Below are 25,009 nucleotides of genomic sequence, written 5' to 3'. Positions count from 1 at the left end.
CATTAACTCAGTACTGAAACCTCCACTATTTTGAAATCACGCCGTTTTTTCGCGCCTTGCTGCTTGCAGGGTCGCTGGGACGAAGAGCAACGAGTGGAGTGTGTGGAGTTGGCGAAATTAATTAGCCATCCTCCACTTCTTATTATTAATCATTGAATTCCTTGTGTTTATTGAAAAAGTTCAACCAGCGGTATTTTTCTGCCTAGTGGCCGCTAAAGCCCCAGTTACCTGCCCTGGAAGTTAGTGTATTTTCGCGGCAGTGTACCTTTCCTCACCTTGCCGCTGCTGTCCGGTAAGGCGTGTAGTTCGACAAAAGGTTCAAATGGCTCTGAGCACTATGGGACTTAACAGCTGTGGTCATCAGTCCCCTAGAACTTAGAACTACTTAAACCTAACTAACCGAAGGACATCACACACATCCATGCCCGAGGCAGGATTCGAACCTGCGACCGTAGCAGTCGCACGGTTCCGGACTGCGCGCCTAGAACCGCGAGACCACCGCGGCCGGCTGTAGTTCGACAGCCTCCTTGATTGTGGTTCGGATATTTTGCTTCTTTTGGACTACTTTGGTTGTAGTGGTTCTTTCTGCTTCTGGATGTTCTAAACACCAGATTCTGAGGACGCAGTGCTGTCCACCAGTTCCGCCTTGCCTGGATTATTCCAGCTTTGTATTGGTTATCAGACATTATGTAGATTTTCAAGAGTATTGGTCTGTGTTTAAACTGTCACTAGTTTGAGTTGTCATCCGGTTAAGTGAATACAGCTCTTGGCTGCGTGTCTCATTGTTTACGAAGTTGAGCGACTTTCCCAGGTCGATCCTTGGAGCACTGTCTGAGGCCCACTTCAGTCATGATTTGATCAGATTGTGATGATTGTTTTTTTTTTTTTAAACAATATTTTAATTTTGAATTATTTCTATTGGGGCTTTTAGTCGACAAATAACTTGAATTTCTTGTTAATAAGGCCTTCAGCCGTGAGTAACTTGTCTTAAGAAATTTTAATTAGACGAATATTTTAACACTGAAATGTTCATTATTGTTCTTTAAATATCTCTCGAAGAAGTTTAATTGATTCTTAAGAATTTGCTATCCAGGCCTTCAGCCGTCAAATTGTATTTCGAGTTATTACTATTGGGGCCTTCAGCCGACAAATAATTTGAATTTCTGGTCAATAAAACCTTCAGCCATGAGTGCGACTTGCTCAAGAATTTTTCTATTAGACGTTGTGTCTTAACAGTCAAATTTGATAATTGTTCCGTATTGTCAACCTTATTTGCAATTGTTTCCACACCGAATCCTACCTTTTCTTAAGTTCTAGGTCTCAAAATTTATGTCAACGAGTTTGTGTTAGGGGAGAGCTCTTGTAATACAATGGCGACAGTAAGTATGTATCTGTTTCTCTATTGCAAAAGTAACATGTAATTATGTGGGATAATTGACTTGTGCTATGTATAAAATCTGTTATACAATGAGTTTGGAAGTTATTACATCTGCAGTTTTAGCACAGATATTTTGTTTGAGAAATCTGGCATATATAAACTAACAGCTGCTCCTGCAACTACAAAGGGAAACAGGGCGAAACTCCGAAATTGGAAACAAAGAACATACAGATACAGTACGTTTAAAAAATTTAAGTAAATCTAATTTTTTAGCCCATCTAGCACAAAACAGTCATTCAGTTACAAACATCAAAACCAAGCTTCATATCTTACACATTGCAGACAAATGAATAAAAATGGACGTCCTGGAACAATTCGAGATTTTCGCATGACCCCTCACTCTCTTAAATGAACAAACGGACTTACCAAACAACTTATTTTTCCTAAATTTCAAAGAATCATTAAACTTGAAAAACTAAATAACTCACAACCTTCCCCCCCCCCCCTCTCTCTCTCTTCCACATTGGCACACCTACTCAACATTCTCCCTCCCTCTCTCTCTCTCTCTCTCTCTCTTTCTTTCTCTCTCTCTCTCTCTCTCTCCCCTTCTAGCGCACAAACACACACACACACACATACACACACACACAGACACACACTCACACACACACACACACACACACACACACACACAGAATCTCCTCCTCCCACACACCATCCTGCTTAACATGTCATTATTCATTAAAAAAAGTAATCCTGTGAGGTTTATTGTATTATTTGATAAGTATTGATTAATGTTAGTGGAATAAAAGGTAACTGAAACGTCAAAAGAAATTTCAGCGCCAAAACTGTAGATGTAATATCTTCCAAACTCATTGTTTAATAGATTTTATACGTAGCACAAGTCAATAATGCCACATAATTACATGTTACTTTTGCAGTAGAGAAATAGTTACTGAACAAAGAGACTCTCTGCGCTAACACAAACTCTTTGACGTAACTTTAGCTATACTGCTTGGATTGTTTACGTTTTGTAAAGCATGTGGAACGTGTTACCTATGGAACGTATTACATATGGATAAGTGTGTGAAGTGAGGTAAAATTAACATAATTGGAAAACATTCATTATGATCTCCAAAATACTGTGTGCACCAACAACCAACCAACGGACAGAAATACTGTAAGTAATGCAACAAAATCCGTCATATAATTTGAATAATTTTCGCCGCACTCAGTGCTTACACGTTTCGCTTATAGATCTTACCACAGCTACACGACTTCCACTCTGTTGTAAACAATCAATAAATAAGTACCGTCTGTTGATGAATCGCTAAGCGGTTCAAAACCAGTAACGGGATAGTAAAAATTGAAGGTCAAAACAAAAGGTGACTGGTCACAGTAATTTCAAGAAACAGGAAGCGAAGTTTTGACATTGTACTATTCGCCATTATGTGCCCAAGATAGTGCCAATCAGAAACCATGGTGTTAAAAAAGGGTTTTTATGTTTTTTTGTCAATGTTTTCTAGAACTTCGTTACTTATTTTATCCACCTATTTTATTGCCAACGTTCTTCGCCAGCAACAAATTTTAAATACTAGTAGTTCTTTGGTCTCTTTTTTTTCTTCCCACTGTTTTCACTTCACGCCTATACAGCTTGGGAACTGACGTTCAGTGTAAGAAAGGTGCTTTTCTTCGTTTTCTTGTGCCTCTGTCCCACATCGACGTGGGCTCTACATAGGTATCAGTGGATATGGCGTGGTTATTCCCGTCGCCATCCTTTTAGCACCCCCTCTCCAACCCCCACCCAAATGGCTGCATGTAGTGTTGTAATGTAAATTAATAAAATTTTAAATTTATTATATCTGCTTTGATAGCTTTCAATAAAGTGACGTCAAAACAAAAGAGAAATAACTCTACTAGTACTATGAACAGTGTAATGTAATTTAATTTAGCCAGACGCAGATCAGCAAACTAGCTCAGTACTCAGGTTGGTTACGGGACCATAAATAATTGTCTCTCTCCTGAATCGTCACAGATATTATATAAAACTTATGTACTTATAGCACCAGATAATTTTTCGTATGCCAGTTCAATTTGAAGTAATAAAACCCGTAACTCCATATTGTAGTTTCGTCTCGAATACCAATATAAGATAACAAGCATAATCTTTTGCAGATGACATCTTATATTAGAACCAGAATCCTGTGACCAGGCCTTTCTGCCTGAGATATTACCTCGCTACCTTGAGAAAATGTGGAAGTGAAATATATTAAATTATTCGTAGCGGCCACATAGCTCGTAGAATCTGAAAGAAAATTTGGTGTCCTAACGGGCGGCACTTCTCGAAGATGAGCTGAAAGAAAATTACTAATTATTTTCTAGTGTGGCACTTAACGATGTTCAGTATTCCGTTAAGGGCACGTCTACTCAGGACACGTAAGGTTGAAGAATATACATTACTGAATACCGTACACAAATTTTAAGTTATGAAAAACTATATGTTTTCTTCGTTTTCAACTTACATAGACTTTTACAGCAAGATGAACTTGAGACAATAGTCTTTTCTCTTCAAGTCCAGTGACAGAAGAAGACAAAAGCATAGAGATGTCCATGGAATTCTTTACAATGCTTTTGTTTACTCGCTAGCGTGTTTCGCCAGCTATTCATATATGGCATTTACATACTTCAAGTTCATGACCACCTCAGGAGATACAGTACAGTGCGAATCATGTGAAAGTGATTAAAACTTTTCTAAATGTTCGTGAGCCGTGTTACTGAGGCGCGACTTGGGTACCAGCCCAGTATTCACCTACTCGTATGTGGGACACCGCCTAAAAGCAACAGCCAGGCTGGCAGCGCAGCGACCTTCGCCGTTAATCTGCTGGGCGGATTCATTCCGCGACCGCAGCAGCTTCTTGCCTCTGAGCACTATGGGACTTAACATCTGAGGTCATCAATCCCCTAGAACTTAGAACTAGTTAAACCTAACTAACCTAAGGACATCACACACATCCATGCCCGAGGCAGGATTCGAAACTGCGACCGTAGCAATCGCGCGGTTCCGGACTTCGCGCCTAGAACCGCTCGACCACCGCGGCCGGCCCAGCACCTTCTTGTCCACGTTGAGACGCTTTAACACTAACGTCTGTCTGGGTGGGTTAAAAATGATAATTTTGAAGGATAGATTTTTTATTCTAGCAGAATTATGTTGCTAATGTAAACTTTTTTCTTCTAAATATGCCTCGTGTCTCCTTCTTGCTTCAGTGGTCTTAGTATTTCAAAATTTTTGACTGTTTACTTCTTCGAGTAATACAGTTCACAATATGGAGCTCAACTACCAACAACATGGATAAATTAATGTTTCTTTGCATGATTGCTTATGTTCCTAAGCTGACGACAGCTTTCATTGTGGTAGCTGCTAAAATTTATTACAGGCAACTTATAGTGTAAACTCGTGATATTATCGAAATAAACGAAATATATTTCACTCTCTGTGAAGGAAAACGGATGGAAACATTCAATTGGTGCAACCTGCAGCTTTTGTAAAGCGATAAAAGTTTACTAATTGGATGAGGAATGTTATTAACCTCTACTTTCTATCAGAATATTTCTTGACTACTTATTTCGCAAGGAAATTGTAATTTTACATATATATGAGTTAGATTGAAGAATGGTCCCCCGAGATAAAAGAAACAGCGGGTGCTTGTTTCAGAGTTTATTGGAGAAACAAGTTCACTGCCCTCCTAAGCCTGTAGAGCTTTGCACGTGGGCTGGAAGTCAATTAGCACGTGCCACGATCTCATCAACATTCACGGCCACTGCCCTCCTTTCCTCTGATTCCCCGACAGCGCCAGCTGGGGTGAGAAACCCTGCTACGTGGAGGTTACCGACTTTCTTCAGTGAGTCTCATCTCAGTAGGTAAAGTGTTAACGTTTCCTCTCAAATTAATTTTGGGCGTACTTATCAAGTATTTATTTTCCTGTTACTGTTTCCATCAACAAATGAATGATAGTGTAGGTGCTATTTTCTACATAGCGTTATGTTTCTAGTTTATTTTGCTCATGTGTGCTGTGTGCATCTATACGCTAACGTTTGAGAACATTGCAAACACATATGAGAAATCACAACGATCCCTCCGAATCCACCTCAATCAGTTTAATTCCTGATGTAACCAGTGGCCCCTCGAGATCAATCCCTCCAAAATCCCGACAACAATTATATGCCTCCATGGCTCTTACATTACAAGCGTCCTGCCCATTTAACTAATTCACTACAATGCCTTGGACTAACCCTCGACTGGCAACTAATGTGGCAACCTCACTCACTAGTCATCCAACAGAAAGCCCACAGTATCCTAAAACTACTAAAATTCCTGATAGGCCGAAAATGGGAATTACCACCCTCCACTATTCTCCACACCCATAGAACCCTGATGCGACTCATCCTTTCCTATGCAAATGTTTCTTTGTTTTCTTGTGCCTCTGTCCCACATCGACGTGGGCTCTGCATAGATATCAGTGGATAAATACTCGAGCTCCATGGACTCCGCCTCGCTACCCGCGTCCATTTACCTTCCCCCACATGGTTCCTCTACTATCTGATCAAATTTCCACCCCTCAGCACCCACACTGAACATACCCGCATATCCTGTGCTATCCACAAATTAGATTCCAATAATCCCATTCTCTCCCCTCTTATCACCAATCCTGGTACACTTCCGCTCCTTTACAAACACAGCCCATCGTCCCTACACCTTCGCACACTCCATATCCTATCCCAACGCAACTTCAAACAACTTTCTCTCCCAGACAATGAGATCCGAACCCAACATTAATCCCCCTACCAACTCTAACTCTTCCCACCTACCCCACTCCACACAGGACTCCTTTTGCCTCTTCATCCATCCACATCCCTTTCTTCTTGTAACCTGTAACGCTACGTGATTGTAAGCGAGCTAATCGACCACCTAGAATTGCTACGAGATAAGATGAATTTGATGTGCAGCTGAATGCCAGCGGGCCCGAGGCTCAGAGCAGACCGCAGCGAACGCTCTAGGCTAGCCAACACCACCCTGTATGTAGAATGCTTTGGGCTAGCCGGGAACGAGACAAGGAGCACGTGGTCGCAAACCAGAAAATCCCGTTGTGGGGAATTTGGACGACGCGTCGATCGCTTAAGATTGCCGGCTCTGCTCCCAGCAATGGTTGTCTTTGAGACAAGCTGAAAGACGGCATCTTACAGCTCTCTGAGAGTCTATAATAATTTACAACAAAATATTAATGCAATCGCGTAAAAATGAGCTGCATCCAGTGACATAATATTTCAATATCTTTAAAACTACAGAAGTTAACATTTCACACTGAATAAACATTTACATAATGAACCTCTGAATTAACAACTTTTAATCCTTCCATACGATTTCAACAAACGTTATCTTCTAAGATAGCATTGCATTATAGCTAGCATCTCTGAAAGCTACGTATCTGTATCTATTTAATTTTTTGATTTATTCCTTTTTTGTCCTTTTTATTACTCAAATGTTTGTCAAATCATTGTATTCTCCACATTTACACAACAAATCAACACAGCATCAGTATCCCATATTTTGTCATGCCTCTGTTTTTTTAATGAACAGTTCATTTAAGTGGCGACTGCAGTTGCTATTAACATGTACTAATTTAAAAAGTGGTCAGTCGTATGTGTTAGCGGACACCACAACTGAAAAGAGAACCAAAAGACGCTTTCTTGAGAAGGCATGATTCAGTCTTTAGTTTTCTTTGGTCTGTGATTAAAATTTGGCGATCACTGCACAACTTCCGAAAACTTAGTTGTTCCCCCAGTGTTCGATTAACTTTAATGTGTTCACCTTCATTTCATTACCCAACATATGCCAAAGTACTGTTACTTTCATTTTATTGTAAACTTGCAGCAATGTTCCATGAACATTATGGTTTAATGTCCATGAGTACTTGTGCTGGACTTAAAGTCCACAGCGAATTGTAAACAATAGGGCTTTATATGAACATTGTTCCAATCAGCAGTTTGATCAAATTCCCTATTTTAACATCTTGTGAGTTACTGCATCCATGTTTCACATATGCTAGGGCCACCCAGATTAATAAATGAAATTAATTAACTTTTCCTGTAATTAAAGTTATCCCATAATTTAATTCACTTGATTCTATAGGGTGCAGGCTGATCATAAGTAAGGTCACCTGGTACAGCTCTTTCTGACATCCGCAGGGGTATGGCTCAGCAATGACTTCACAATGTCATCGTCGAAATAACATATACCGATTTATATGCGATTTCAGGCTTTCTCGGCGTATTTCAGTTATGAAATCTTCACGGGTTGTCAGCCGAGTGGTGTCGTCTTCTGGTCTCAACGTTTCAATGGATTGCGTATCCATCATCTTCAGGGGAAGTTCGCCTGAAGATTATGGATACGCAATCCATTGAAACGTTGCGACTAGAAGACGACGCCACTCAGGTGATAACACGTGAAGATTTCATGTACCCATTTATATTATAAAAATGGATGAACATACATACGGAGTATAACCGGTATAAGTGGAGTTATTCCTACTGGTGACTGAAGATGGTGTACTGAGCAACATTATATCAGTATTTACGTCATTTGCAGACTAATAATTATAGCCATTACAAGTCTATGTTTTTAGGTTGGTTAGTACCTCCAAATACACGTGGCAACAGCAAGCCATTAATGCTTGTTTCCCCTGTGCAGCAGATCAGGCGTTTAAGTGTGATACAAAAAGATTAATCTGTACTGACAGGTTCAGTCCACTTATCGATCCAGAAAACATCAAGTTGTGAAGTTGTTGACGTCTTTCTGGAAAGACTGTCCGATACAGAGAAAAAACAACATACATGTTGATGTTGTACGTATTAAGGAGCCACGTATAAAAATGTCTCCACTTATACCCGTTACAAGCTGTATATATGTATGCATGTTCTACATCTGTTCCTAAACGACTGGACGAATTTCAACAACATTTGGTACACACATCACTTATTGTTTCGAAAAATCGCTATGGAGGTAAGAACAATCTACCTATCAAAGGGGTGGGGGCTGGGGGGGGGGGAGGGGGGAAGGGGGGTGGAAAGGTGCGAGTACTCTTTTATTCATCCAGTATTTGAAAATAAGAGCACTTTATGACTTGCAACAAACTTTATGCACAATTTAAAACCTTTATGAAACTTCTTCTTGCTGACAACCCCCACAAAGCCGGCCCCTGGTGGCCGAGCGGTTCTAGGCGCTTACGTCTGGAACCGCGCGACCGCTACGGTCGCAGGTTCGAATCCTGCCTCGGGCATGGATGTGTGTGTGATGTCCTTAGGTTAGTTAGGTTTAAGTAGTTCTAAGTTCTAGGGGACTGATGACGTGAGATGTTAAGTCCCATAGTGCTCAGAGCCATTTGAACCAACCCCCACAAAATATGAAGGGAAAAAAGTTTATCGCTTACTACATTTTTCGCTGTTCATACAGTAAAACTGCCATATAAAGCGTGAAGTTTTAATTTATTAATTATTCACTACGAACTGTATTCGCGAAAAATTTTGCAGACAGTACTTACGAATACCGTTGAACGTACCAGCGAAATTATATCATTGTACGACACACAGATCAGGAGACATGACGTCATAAACACTGAAATCCATGAAAAACTATCGTATCATGGACGAGGTTTGAATTTATTATTACTCTATTCTCAATACACCTCGGTGGCAATATCTACATATGATGCTGAATTTATTTACGTAATTATATCATTGTACGACCCATAGTTCACACGATATGACGTCGTAAAGATTGAGCTGCGCGAAAATGAAACTGCAGGTCCAAATTCGCTGGAGATACGGATGAAATGTGTGAACGTATACGATGTGGAAGGAAATACTAGGGGGGTGGGGGGAAAGAACTCCAGCCTCCTGTTGGGGTGGGGGTGATAACATGGAGAGAGAAGGGGGAAAGCGCGAGATTTCAGAGGAGGAGTTAGATGGAGGAAGGGCGGAGGAGAAGAGGAGAACATGAACTGAGGGAGTACGTAGAAGGAGATGAACAGTGTGTTGGCGGAGGAGGAGGAGATGGACAGAGAGAGGGGGTGGGCCAGATGGACAGATAGGAGGGTAAGGAGGAAATAGAGGGAGGGGGAAGGAGGAGATGGACTGAATTGGAGTAAATACATACGCGGACAATGCCGGGCAATCAGCTAGTTTGGCCGTATAAAGCAGTTGTTGTGTTACTGGGTATGAGTACATATCAAAGATATTTCTGTGCATTTATGGATGTGATGAATGTAGGTCACAGCAACGTACTGGCTATCAAACATGCATTACCGTTTATTCGCTGCGCACGGTCTCCACCATATTATGTATCTTTGATACGTACTCATACCCAGTAATAAGATGACTAGTTTTTGAGGTCATATATATACTATTTCGACGACGACATGTCATTTAGACATGACGGACATTTTGAGGCCCTTCAACTTGCTCTTGAGAATGGCTATAAAGCCGAAATTATCAGTGTGTGAAATAAATGAATAGTAATTTACAGACAGTTGGCGGAAATTTCTTTCAAAAAACTATGTAGTTTATATTGAACTAAAATATTATTGTAATAAACCGCTTACATTAATTGCATGTAGTACCACACTTCAGGACTGCGCAACTTTTATGTCACCACTGATACTAGTGGTTTATTAGCAATAGAAGCCGCCACAAACGCCGAATGGTCGATGAAAACGGGTTCTGAGGTCACAGCGTAGAGGTAGACACTGAAAGAGCCCAGAAACCGGCGGAAGGTACTTCGGTACACGTGACGGACAAGCGCGCAACAGGCCAGTTGCCACTGACGTGCTACGTGCCGGTTTCCTTTGTGCAGCGCTGAAAGCGGCGAAACTTCGTGCGGAGCTAAGTGTGGACGAATTTCCTCTACAGCGCAAGTCCGTACGACACAGTTTCTGTCCTGCTTTGAGTCTGTTTTTCGATTAAACTGTTACGGTTCAAAGGAAGTTGACCTCGTTTGCAACTATACGTTTTGTTGAAAAACAAATTTTGAAGCAATATGTGATGAACGGTGACGCTAGAATCTGCAGCCTCTGGCTAACGTAAGGGACTGTAATTACCATGTTGAATTTAAAGTTTTGAACAAGGCTGCGTGGTCAGCTACCGTTTACAGCGTAAATTAAAGCAATGACAGCCAAAGGTCTCAAGAAAGAAGTCTTTTGATCTAGATTTCTGGACCACTATGAGTGCCTTCATCAGAAGTAAAACACTCCAACTGGCCTATAACATAAGTACAAAATTGTAGGAACAAATTTTTTAAATTGCAAGTACTGACTGACAGCACAAGAAAGAAAGAGTACTTACATGTCACGTATAAAATAAATATCGAGCGATGGGCTACTGGTAGCACCAGACTGAGGCGCCCGCTTTAGCAAGTGCGGGCAGGTGAACATTACACCAAGAGTGCCATCTAATAGCCACAAATATAAACAGGCTACTTAACATTCAAAATATAGACAGACGAGTATCATGATGAACATTATTTAGTACATGAAGTAAAAGGCAATATTTTATCTGACAGTAGCACACATGCTAACATTTTGTGTACGTAAGAGCTTAGAAGTACAGTTTCAAGGCTGAAAACGGCATTATAAAATCACAGAGGGAGCTGAATAGCTCAGCGAGTAGAAAAACGATGTAACATAAAATGCAACCAATATGAACCCCTTAATAAACAAAAAATTATGAGTCGACTTAGATAGAAAAAATATTTCGGTAACTGCACGAGGGAACACGAAATCAAATATCAAGTAACGGCTTTATACCATTGAAGATGCTTTTATTAAGTAATTGTAGCTGCTCATTAAGAATGAGGCCATCATTTTGAGAAAGATGTTTAAAAATTCCTAATTCTTCGAGAACACCTAACCTATGCCCTTTCTTGTCGGTGTGCAAAATGTTGACATCGTGAACAGCTTTAGGCGCTTGACCTGACAAGGAGAAGGCATGGGATGATAGGACATCAGTTAAGAATGAGGGAATGACTTCCATGGTACTACAGGGAGCTGTAGAGGGCAAAAACTATAGAGGAAGACAGAGATTGGAATACATCCAGCAAATAATTGAGGACGTAGGTTGTAAGTGCTACTCTGAGATGAAGAGGTTGGCACAGGAGAGGTATTCGTGGCGGGCCGCATCAAACCAGTCAGAAGACAGATGACCCCTCCAAAAAAGATTTTCTGAAATAGCCGTGAGAAGGATATCTATTTTACAGTCATTCGTAAACAACCATAAAATGTGTCTTGAAACTCCCGAAGTTGCTCGTAAACATGTTGAATTCATGTTCACTTCTGCCACGATTAATGCTAAACGCCCAGCATTATGGTAGCTCGCGTATCATGTCATTTCTGGAAACCCAGAATCTACTCTGTAGGAATCAACATGGATTCCGGAAACAGCGATCGTGTGAGACCCAACTCGCTTTACTTGTTCATGGGACCCAGAAAATATTAGATACAGGCACCCAGGTAGATGCCATTTTCCTTGACTTCCGGAGGGCGTTCGATGCGGTTCCGCACTGTCGCCTGATAAACAAAGTAAGAGCTTACGGAATATCAGACCAGTTGTGTGGCTGGATTGAAGAGTTTTTAGCAAACAGAACACAGCATGTTGTTCTCAATGGAGAAACGTCTACAGACGATTAAGTAACCTCTGGCGTGCCACAGGGGAGTGTTATACGACCATTGCTTTTAACAATATATATAAATGACCTAGTAGATAGTGTCGTAAGTTCCATGAGGCTTTTCGCGGATGATGCTGTAGTATACAGAGAAGTTGCAGCATTAGAAAATTGCAGCGAAATGCAGGAAGATCTGCAGCGGATAGGCACTTGGTGCAGGGAGTGGCAACTGATCCTTAACATACACAAATGTAATATGTTGCGAATACATAGAAAGAAGGATCCTTTATTTTATGATTATATGATAGCGGAACAAACACTGGTAGTAGTTACTTCCGTAAAATATCTGGGAGTATGCGTACGGAACGATTTGAAGTGGAATGATCATATAAAATTAATTGTTGGTAAGGCGGGTGCCAGGTTGAGATTCATTGGGAGAGTCCTTAGAAAATGTAGTCCATCAACAAAGGAGGTGGGTTACAAAACACTCGTTCGACTTATACTTGAGTATTGCTCATCGGTGTGGGATCCGTACCAGGTCGGGTTGACAGAGGAGATAGAGAACATCCAAAGAAGAGCGGCGCGTTTCGTCACAGGGTTATCTGGTAAGCTGATAGCGTTACGGACATGTTTAGCAAACTCAAGTGGCAGACTCTGCAAGAGAGGCGCTCTGCATCGTGGTGTAGCTAGCTGTCCAGGTTCCGAGAGGGTGCGTTGCTGGATGACGTATCGAATATATTGCTTCCCCCTACTTATACCTCCCGAGGAGATCACGAATGTAAAATTAGAGATATTCGAGCGCGCATGGAGGATTTCCGGCAGTCGTTCTTCCCGCGAACCATACGCGACTGGAAAGGGAGGTAATAACAGTGGCACGTAAAGTGCCCTCCGCCACACACCGTTGGATGGCTTGCGGAGTATAAATGTAGATGTAGCTTCCGCAACAGTTGATATTTCAAAGAAACATTTTCTGCCCGAAGCATTTTCTGACTCAGTACTGGAAGTGACGTCTCCACAGTGCGAGCGAGCAACACGCCTATGACAAATCGCATCGATACTTCTCTGTAGCCAACAAGCATCCAAGCGCTTGGCATCTGGTGAGTCGCGAGGTACGTGGGCGCCAAGCGCACGGTGTGGCCGTTGCCTTATGAAGCCTGTTGTCTCGGTTACTGTGGGGGTCAGCACCGACACTAACAAGGAAGGAGGGAACTTGTCATGGCCAGTGGCATGAATTCAAAATGATCTGTACATTAAATTTTCTAATTAAATGGACAGTTTACTTCTAAAAAGGAAAGAAATCTGCTTCCTATGCCTCCTACATGCACGTATTTTACACGCTATTTCTGCTCGCAGAACGCAGGATGCTCTCAAAGTCTGCGACCGAAATGGGGGCCCAACCACCCATGGGCGGCTGGTTAAGTCAGCGTTGACAGGGGGCGTTGAACTCTTGTCTTCCTGGAGGCGTGGTGCTGCCCGATCTTTCCATTGGCGCGCGGGTCAACGCCTTATTGATGCCGTTTCACAGCGCTGCGCTGGTCGGTGTACAGTCGATGCTTTAGGACTGCACAAAGCCTTGCAATGTAGTCTCTCACACAAGGAGCATATCCACTACGCCATTTTTTTCGTCCGTCTTATGACTGGTTTCATGCGCCCCACCACGAAATTCCTATCCTGTGTCAACAGCTTCATCACAGAGTAACACTTGCACCCATTGTCCTCGGTTATTTGTTGGATATATTCAAAACCCTGTCTTCCCCTACAGTTTTCACTTTCTACACCTCCCTCAACTTCAGTGGAAGTTATTCGTTGATGTTATCATCCTTCGTTTTCAGTGTCTTCCACATGAGCTATTGTTGATACTGTCAGAATTCTTTTGGCCAGGAATGCCCTTTTACCAGTGATAGTCTGATTTTTATGTCCTTGCTCCTTCCACTAAGGGTTAGTTTGCTACCTACGTACCTAGGCACCCAGTAATTGCGCGTACATTAGCCGAGCGGTCTAAGGCGCTGCAGTCATGGACCGTGCGGCTGGTCCCGGCGGAGTATCGAGTCCTCCCTCGGGCGTGGGTGTGTGTGTTTGCCCTTAGGATAATTTAGGTTAAGTGGTGTGTAAGCTTAGGGACTGATGACCTTAGCAGTTAAGTCCCATAAGATTTCCCACACATTTGAACATTTTGAACTGCATGTACTTCGTGATCTCCAGCTCTTTTGTTAAGTTTCTCTCTTTCTCAGTTGTGCTACTTCTCATTGCATTCGTCTTTCTTCAGTTTAATCTCAACCCACATTCTGACTCATTAGATGGTTCATCCCATTCAACAAATCCTGAAATTCTTCTTCACTTTTATCACAGATGGCAATGTCATGAGAGAATCTTATCATTGATATTCTTTCACTTTGAGTTTTAATTCTGCTCTGGAACCTTTTGTAAGTAGGCTGTTTATGTTTTCGTATTAGCAACGTTACGTAGTGCTCTGTTTGAAAATCACTGGCTGTGCTGTGTGCAGTCTGTGACTAGTTTGCATTGTTGTCTGCCATTGTAGTTTTGGGCAGCTGGATGTGAACAGCGCATAGCGTTGAGCAGTTGGAGGTGAGCCGCCAGCAGTGGTGGATGTGGGGAGAAAAATGGCGGAGTTTTGAAATTTGTAAGACTGGATGTCATGAACTGCTATGTATATTATGATTTTTCAACACTATTAAGGTAAATACATTGTTTGTTCTCTATTACAATCTTTCATTTGCTAACTATGCCTATCAGTAGTTAGTGCCTTCCGTAGTTTGAATCTTTTATTTAGCTGGCAGTAGTGGCGCTCACTGTATTGCAGTGGTTCGAGTAACGAAGGTTTTTGTGAGGTAAGTGATTTGTGAAAGGTATAGGTTAATGTTAGTCAGGGCCATTCTTTTGTAGGGATTATTGAAAGTCAGATTGCGTTGCGCTAAAAATATTGTGTGTCAGTTTAAGCACAGTCTTGTATAATTTTTCTAAGGGGACATTTCATATGGCGACCCTGCCAGGATACCTCACTGGAATCTTCTGATTTTTTCTTGTAGTTTGTGTAATTAGTGTAGCTCTTGTTTATTGCTAGCGTGTAATTGTAGAGAGAATCTCCTTTGTAGTTGCAGTCTTTCATTGTTGTACAGTAAAACAGTTGTGGCATGCATGTAGATTTGCACCAAGTATTTCGCATTTGCGCTTGCAATTAACTAGAAATTATTTTCAGTGCTATGTTAATGTGTTATATTATTTTTGCTCTTCAAATTGTGCTTTTCTGTGTTATTGTGTCAAATATTGTGACAATTATGGTGTGTGAAAAACGTAATACTAGGCTCCAAAGTAAACTGAGAAATGACAGTGAAGACAAAAGCAGTGTGTTAGCGCCACCGTGTAATGAATTAACTAATGTTCAACATAGTAATTTGGTAACTGTGCATAGGGAAATGGAGCGGGCTGCAAATAATGGTGTAGGCAGTGAAACAATTAGTGAACAGGGAAGCATTATCGATCGATCGGTCGGCAACAGCTCGCCCCAGGAATCCGAAATGACAGGACACAGTCTTGCAAATACTGTAGATTCAGATTTTGGGTCCTCACAGTTTTCTCAAATAAGTCAAGACACATTTTCTGCTTGTCAAAATGTGAATGTTGCCGGTGCAACTTCACTGCCAAAAAGCACTGAGGAACATGTTTCAGACACCAGTGCGTTGTTGTTACAGTTAATGCAACAAATGGGACAAAGGCTACAAACGTTAGACACAACGCTTGAACAAATTCAGAAACGAATGGGACAAAATCTTCAAAAGTTAGACACAATGGAACAAAATCTTCAAAAGTTAGACACAATGGAACAAAATCTTCAAAAGTTAGACACAATGGAACAACACCAGAGACAAACACAGCAACAGTTAGACGCAATGGAACAAAAGCTTCAAAAGTTAGACTCAGTGGAACGTAAGCTTGAACAAACATGTGAAGATTTAACTACTGAGTTACATAACATTGAATCCAAATGTCAAAAAGTCTGTAATGACCTAAAAACACAAAGTTGTGAGCATTTTCAACCTATTTTTTCGCGGCATGAAGATGCATTACAGAGTCACGAAGCAGCCATAACAGAACTGCAAACTATTTTCATGAAAATCATGAGACCTTGCAAGCTAAAATTGACACAGTTGCATCTACCGATTCGGTTACGCAACTTGCAAAAACTCAGGAAAACTTAAAGGACACAGTAGATACTCTGAAAATTGGTTCAGAAAGACACATGGAGGAAAGTAGTTCATTATCAGAGAAAGTAGCTGAACTTTCGGATCAGCTAAATAATTAATCTACGAAGGTAGATGATAATCTGAATGACACAAAACCGGTAGTCTTTAATGACACAGAACAGTGCGAAGAAATTAGGAAATTCAAACAAAATCAGAATCAAATTAATACGCAACACCAAAGAGAAATCCGGGAAGTACAAGATCCGCTGACACAGGTAATACAAGAATTACATATTTCAGAGGACACTCGCGCCCCAATACGGGAAGAGGGACATAGAAATACGGAACAGCCACAAAATAATAACACAGCGCATTTCGGAAATTATGAAAGAAATTGGCAAGGTGCACCGAATTTTGAAATGGAACCGCCGAAACGACGTAACAATGACCGATATGCGACTCGCCGACATGATGATTTTGACTATAAGCTGTTCATTACTACACGTAAGTCTAAAACATTTAAGAATTCTGGCAACGACATTCATCCACAAGCGTGGCTCCATCAATTCTCTCATTGTTTTCCTCCCAACTGGTCATCAGAGCACAGATTAGAATTTATGTGTGGCTATTTAGAGAATGAACCAGCTGTAAGAATGCGATCGGTCATTCACGATTGTCACAGTGAAGGAGAATTTTACCATGCCTTCCTCTCAGCATGTTGGTCTCAAACTACACAAGACCGAGTAAAACATAGCATCTTAATGATGAAACATTTCGAACAATCTGAATTTTCCAGTCTTGTGAAATATTTTGAAGACATGTTGCACAAGAATCAGTACCTGTCAAACGCATACATCCCCTCAGAACTCATCCGCATTTGCTTAATCAAATTACCTGAACATTTACAACATATTATTTTGGCAGGACGTTGCAAAGACGACATTGAAGCTTTTCAGGGACTCTTTCAAGAATTACAAATTGACACTGACAATCGCGGAACGCGAAAACAGGAACACAACAATTACAGGTCACATCCATCGCAATTCCGCGATGAAAGAAATAATAACTGGACATGACAAGGCTATTCTCACAACACAAATCGTGACGGAAACAGACAGCACCCGTATGACAACCGTTGGCAAAGTAGTAATAATTACAGGGTAAGATCACCTCTCCGCGGTAGTGACTATCACAGAGACAATCAGAGAAACAGACAATATGGGAATCAAAATACTTATTATCAAGGGAGATAGAATAACTTTAGACGCAACGGTCGAGCGCGCAGTTACGATTCAGGGAGAAATTCTCCACCACGTGACCGACAAGAAAGAAACTATGGAATCTACCGACATGACGACAGACGATATGATCGTAACGACAGAGCTGAATTGCATCAGAACTGGCGGGATTCAAACAGAGCAGGGCCCTCTCGACAAGGTGAATTTGTAGAAGTTAGGTCTCCAAATCCCAATAACGATGCGCGCCAAAAAAGACACAATAGGCAATGACTCATACTGCTGGCAGTCACAAAACGTACGTATGAAACTGACGACGCAGCTGCCGTAGCTAGTAATTACGTAAAAATGGAAGACATTAGGGACATCTTAGTCCAGGAGCACGACGTAAAACATAACAACATTGCATATCCTGTGATTCACATTACAGTAAATGACGTAAAATTTACGGCAGTACTTGACTCTGGCAGTCCCATTTCAGTAATTAGTGAAACAGCCTTTAGCAAATGCAACAAATCGAACGATTGTCCCACACTTTCGTTACGTAAGATTAAATTACAAGGTGCAATCTTTGGGAAAAGTGTAGATGTACGCCAACAAACCAACTTAGAATTCTTTTGTCAAAGCCACAGCTTCTCTATGAACTTTCTTATTGTTCCATTATTGTCGACGGAAATTATATTGGGAGTAGACTTTTTGAATGAATACAAAGCAATCTTAAACTTTCACGATGCTGAAATACGTTTAGAGAAAGAAGGTAAGTCAATAGCTTTGAAATTTGAAGAATGGCTCTCAAACCATGACGAAGAAATTAATCGGCTTTACCTCCTGTTAGACAACAGTTCGGAATTTTCGACGGGACTTGACACTAACAATCACTCTGCAAATACTGACAGGGATGATATCGACGGCGTATTTGATACTACTGAGTTAATTCAGAATAAAATTCAAACAATTGAGAATTGTAATGACAGTGATAGGCAAGACCTTTTTGAGATTTTACAAGCACATTCCACAGTTTTTACTCACAAAACAGGAACAATCAGGGAATTTCAATACCAATTTCGTGTTCGTGAGCATACTAAATTTTGTGTTAGACCATACGTAATTCCAGCACATTGTAGGGACCGTGTTAGAACAGAAATACAATCTATGGTTGACGAGGGCATTATTGAGCCTGCAGTAAGCTCATACAACAATCCATTACATGTTGTTGAGAGAAAAATGGATCGATCAGGCTTGTCTTAGATTCGAGACAAATCAATACTATCATCATTCCTGAAACAGACAGGCCGCAAACGTTGGAAGAACTTCTTCAAAATTTTAATGGTGTAAAAGTGTTGTCTTCTATTGATCTCAGATCCAGCTTTTATCAGATCGAACTTCATCCAGAATGTAGAAAATACACAGCTTTCCTTTGTTTCGGCGTTTGTTATCAGTTTCGGAAACTTCCTTTTGGTTTGAACATTTCTTCGGCAGCAATCATTCGCGGGCTAAATTCCATATTACCTGTGTTCTTAAAACGTCACATCACCTTATATGGAGACGATATTCTGATAGCAGAAGCCTCATGGGAACAACACAATCGCATCTTCAACAGCGTATTACATATTTTTGCAGAATCTGGAATTACAGTTAACTTGGAAAAGTCTGAATTCGGTAGGACAAAGGTGAAGTTTTTGGGACATATTATTTCTTCTGATGGCATCCAGCCGGATCCTGAAAAGTTAGAAGTAATCAGAGCCATTCCAGTTTCATCCACAAAAAAACAAGTCCGCAGTTTTCTAGGTATCGTAAATGTTTACCGTCGTTTTCTGAATATGCAAATTCTAGTTACACCAAAACTTTGTTCTCTCACTGGAAAAAATACTATTTAGAACTGGGAAGAACAAGCACAGTTGGAATTCAATTCTTTGAAAGAATCGCTACTTAACGCGCCAATACTAGCTCATCCAGATCTGTCACAAGATTTCTGCCTTAGCACGGATTCTTCTAAAGTCGGTCTTGGTGCCCATTTATTTCAAGAAGCCACAGAAAATGACACTACTGTTCAGAAAACCATTGCTTTTGCTAGCCGAGTGCTAACAAAATCTGAAAAAAATTATTCCGTTACTGAATTAGAAGCTTTAGCTATCGTTTGGGCATTTAACAAATTCCGTTTCTTTCTTTCTGGTAAGCACGTAAAAGTATACAGTGATCATCGTGCATTACGATTTCTTATGTCTTCAAAATTAAATCATGACAGGTTAAAACGTTGGGCATTGTTTCTGCAAGAATTCCACTTCACAATAGCATAGTAACTAACAGTTCTTGATAAAACTTTACGTAGTTTTCGTGTTAGATTTCTTAGTGTTTTCTTGATCGTTTAGAACAGAAAGCGCCCTAAAACCGTCTTTTGTTTGTTTCGCGGCCGTTAGCCACTAGTCACTTGAATCAGCAGTTGTCTTGTGACAGCCAGAGCGAGAGCACCAGCAGCAGCGAGTACTGTTTGTATAAAGCGTTTTTGTACTTATTTGCTGCGCTTAGCTTTTAAATAGTTTTTCTGGGAAAACCTAGCGTAGTTTTCGCGTCTCGTATTTCAGTGAGTGTTTCTTGATTATCAGAGTAGCTCATCAGAAGATTATCTTGGGAATTTGTCACCGTATAGAGTAGGGTAAACATAGTCATGTGTAGGGACTGTGGTTGTTGTGAGCGGACGCAAGGAGAATTGGCCACTCTTCGGGGGCAGGTGGAGGCTTTGTCAGGCTCATCGAGCTCGAGGCGCAGGCGTCGGCTCGTAGTGGCGTTGGGGCAACTGTGGTAAGACCTATGCCTACTTCGGTGGCCTTGGAATCACATGGAACCCCTGATGTCGCTGCGTCTTCCGGCAGTGAGCATCTTACCGGTCAGCCATCACTCCAGGGTGAATGGCGGACAGTGGTGGGCTCGCGCGTGCCTGGCCGAAAGGCGAAGGTGGGATCTGGCCGCGTGGCAGCTGCCTTACCCCTTTCCAACAGGTACGGGGTGCTTCCTAGTGGTGATGACATCGTTTCCGAGCCACCACAGGATGCCTCGCCTGTTGGGCCAGTGGCCGATTCTCCGGCAAGGTCCCGACAGTCACAGAGGGCGGGCCTATTAGTTATAGGGAGCTCCAACGTTAGGCGGGTTATGGAGCCCCTCAGGAAAATAGCGCGTAGGTCGGGGAAGAATGCCAGTGTGCACTCGGTGTGCTTGCCGGGGGGTCTCGTCCGTAATGTGGAGGAGGCCCTTCCGGCAGCTATTGAAGGCACTGGGTGTGACCGGCTGCAGATAGTAGCACATGTCGGAACGAATGACGCCTGCCGCTTGGGTTCTGAGGCCATCCTTGGTTCCTTCCGGCGGCTGGCTGATTTGGTGAAGACAACCAGCATCGCACGCGGAGTGCAAGCTGAGCTTAATATCTGCAGCATAGTGCCCAGAGTCGATCGCGGTCCTCTGGTTTGGAGCCGTGTGGAGGGTCTAAACCAGAGGCTCAGACGACTCTGCGACTATAATGGTTGCAAATTCATCGACCTCCGTTATTGGGTGGAGAACTGTAGGGCCCCCCTAGACAGGTCAGGCGTGCACTACACACCGGAAGCAGCTACTAGGGTAGCAGAGTACGTGTGGCGTGCACACGGGGGTTTTTTAGGTTAGAGGGACCCCCCCTTGGGCGAAACGATAAAATACCTGACGGCTTACCAGAGAGGACATTATCATCGTTGATAAAGAACGTCCGTCCTCAGAGACCAAAAACAGGAAAAGTTAACGTAATATTGGTAAACTGCAGGAGTATCCAGGGCAAGGTTCCTGAATTAGTATCTCTTATTGAAGGAAATAGTGCGCATATAGTATTAGGAACGGAAAGTTGGTTAAAACCGGAAGTGAACAGTAACGAAATCCTAGACACAGAATGGAATATATACCGCAAGGATAGGATAAACGCCAATGGTGGAGGAGTATTTATAGCAGTGAAGAATTCAATAATATCCAGTGAAGTTATTAGCGAATGCGAATGTGAAATAATCTGGGTTAAGTTAAGTATCAAAGGTGGGTCAGATATGATAGTCGGATGCTTCTATAGACCACCTGCATCAGCAACCGTAGTAGTTGAGCGCCTCAGAGAGAACCTGCAGAACGTCGTGAAGAAGTTTCGTGATCATACTATTGTAATAGGGGGAGACTTCAATCTACCAGGTATAGAATGGGATAGTCACACAATCAGAACTGGAGCCAGGGACAGAGACTCTTGTGACATTATCCTGACTGCCTTGTCCGAGAATTACTTCGAGCAGATAGTTAGAGAACCAACTCGTGAAGCTAACGTTTTAGACCTCATAGCAACAAATAGACCGGAACTTTTCGACTCCGTGAATGTAGAAGAGGGTATCAGTGATCATAAGTCAGTGGTTGCATCAATGACTACAAGTGTAATAAGAAATGCCAAGAAAGGAAGGAAAATATATTTGCTTAACAAGAGTGATAGGGCACAAATCGCAGAATATCTGAGTGACCACCATCAAACGTTCATTTCTGAGGAAGAGGATGTGGAACAAAAATGGAAAAAATTCAGAAACATCGTCCAGTACGCCTTAGATAAGTTCGTACCGACTAAGGTCCAAAGCGAGGGGAAAGATCCACCGTGGTATAACAATCATGTACGAAAGGTACTACGGAAACAAAGAAAGCTTCATCATAGGTTTAAGAGTAGTCGAATCATAGCTGATAAGGAAAAGCTGAACGAAGCGAAAAAGAGCGTAAAGAGAGCAATGAGACAAGCATTCAACGAATTCGAACATAAAACATTGGCAAACAATCTAAACAAGAACCCTAAAAAGTTTTGGTCATATGTAAAATCGGCAAGCGGATCTAAATCCCCTATTCAGTCACTCGTTGACCACGATGGCACCGAAACAGAGGACGACCGAAGAAAGGCAGAAATACTGAATTCAGTGTTCCGAAACTGTTTCACTGCGGAAAATCGTAAAACGGTCCCTGACTTCAGCCGTCGCACGGACGCCAAAATGGAAAATATTGAAATAAACGATATCGGAATTGAAAAACAACTGCTATCACTTAGTAGCGGAAAAGCATCCGGACCAGACGAGATACCCTTAAGATTCTACAGTGATTATGCTAAAGAACTTGCCCCCTTTCTATCAGCAATTTATCGTAGATCGCTGGAAGAACGTAAAGTACCTAGCGACTGGAAGAAAGCGCAGGTCGTTCCCATTTTCAAGAAGGGTCATAAATCAGATGCGAATAATTATAGGCCTATTTCGCTTACGTCAATCTGTTGTAGAATAATGGAACATGTTTTGTGTTCTCGTATTATGACGTTCTTAGATAATACAAATCTCCTTCATCATAACCAACATGGATTCCGCAAACAGAGATCATGTGAAACTCAGCTCGCCCTATTTTCCCAAGAAATTCACAGTGCCGTAGACACTGGCGAGCAGATTGATGCCGTATTCCTGGACTTCAGGAAGGCATTTGATACGGTTCCGCACTTACGTTTAGTGAAAAAAATACGAGCTTACGGAATATCGGACCAGGTTTGTGATTGGATTCAGGATTTCCTAGAAGAAAGAACACAACATGTCATTCTTAACGGTTCAAAATCTGCAGATGTAGAGGTAATTTCGGGAGTACCGCAGGGAAGCGTGATAGGACCTTTATTGTTTACGATATACATAAATGACTTAGTTGACAACATTGGTAGCTCCGTGAGGCTATTTGCAGATGACACGGTTGTCTACAAGAAAGTAGCAACATCAGAAGACTCGTACGTACTCCAGGAGGACTTGCAGAGGATTAATGCATGGTGCGACAGCTGGCAGCTTTCCCTAAACGTAGATAAATGTAATATAATGCGCATACATAGGGGCAGAAATCCATTCCAGTACGATTATGCCATAGGTGGTAAATCATTGGAAGCGGTAACGACCGTAAAATACTTAGGAGTTACTATCCGGAGCGATCTGAAGTGGAATGATCACATAAAACAAATAGTGGGAAAAGCAGGCGCCAGGTTGAGATTCATAGGAAGAATTCTAAGAAAATGTGACTCATCGACGAAAGAAGTAGCTTACAAAACGCTTGTTCGTCCGATTCTTGAGTATTGCTCATCAGTATGGGACCCTTACCAGGTTGGATTAATAGAAGAGATAGACATGATCCAGCGAAAAGCAGCGCGATTCGTCATGGGGACATTTAGTCAGCGCGAGAGCGTTACGGAGATGCTGAACAAGCTCCAGTGGCGGACACTTCAAGAAAGGCGTTACGCAATACGGAGAGGTTTATTATCGAAATTACGAGAGAGCACATTCCGGGAAGAGATGGGCAACATATTACTACCGCCCACATATATCTCGCGTAATGATCACAACGAAAAGATCCGAGAAATTAGAGCAAATACGGAGACTTACAAGCAGTCGTTCTTCCCACGCACAATTCGTGAATGGAACAGGGAAGGGGGGATCAGATAGTGGTACAATAAGTACCCTCCGCCACACACCGTAAGGTGGCTCGCGGAGTATAGATGTAGATGTAGATGTAGATGTCTACATTCCCGGAAAGGAGAACATTGTTGCGGACGCACTGTCACGCGCACCGGTTGGGCTTGAGAAAAGTAACACAGAAGGCAACCTCGAGAAAAATTTCAGTATTCTTTACATTCAGAAAGTCGCCTTTGAAAACTTCATCACCACATCTTTAAAGGACATTGCTCACGAACAAGATAAAGATCCGATTTGGAAAGACATCAAAAGTAATTTGCATGAAAAGACACACACTCAGATTCGGCATTATTACCTGGTTAGAAACAACATACTCTTCAAACGCTGCACTGTTGATGACAAGCTATGGGTACTTTGCATTCCAGACGATTTTGTTAATAAGCTCATTTGGTACATTCATTTCAGCTACGCACATTTTGGTCCACCAAAATGTTATCATATTCTTCGAACGACTTGTTATTTTAACAATATGGAAAAGAGAATTCGAAGAGTCTTGTCTATTTGTAAACTTTGTCAAAAGGCGAAACCATCTACTGTCTCACATCGTGCTCCGTTGTTTCCCATTATTCCTTCTAAATTAAAAGAATTTGCTGCTGTTGATCTATTGGGACCGCTTGTCAGAACATCTAATGGATTTTCGTACGTTCTAGTCGCTGTTGAACTTACTTCAAAATTTGTTTCTTTCACTCCGTTACGTAAAGCCACTGGACGGTCTGTATCCAACGCCTTTGTTAAAAATTTCTTATGTGAAGTTGGCCACGTTGCTAAAGTCATTTCAGATAACGGACCGCAATTCAGATCTGCTGTTTGGTCACGCATGCTTCGGAATCATAAAATCAAACCTGTTTTTATTTCATTGTACTCACCACATCGTAATCCGTCTGAACGGATTATGAAACAAATCAATAAGCTTTGCAGACTTTATTGTCACAGAAAGCATCAGCATTGGGACAGATATTTACACTTAT

This window comes from Schistocerca americana, chromosome 3, assembly GCF_021461395.2.
Source record: "Schistocerca americana isolate TAMUIC-IGC-003095 chromosome 3, iqSchAmer2.1, whole genome shotgun sequence".
Classification (NCBI taxonomy): Eukaryota; Metazoa; Arthropoda; class Insecta; order Orthoptera; family Acrididae; genus Schistocerca; species Schistocerca americana.
Note: the sequence above shows the minus strand (reverse complement) of the source record.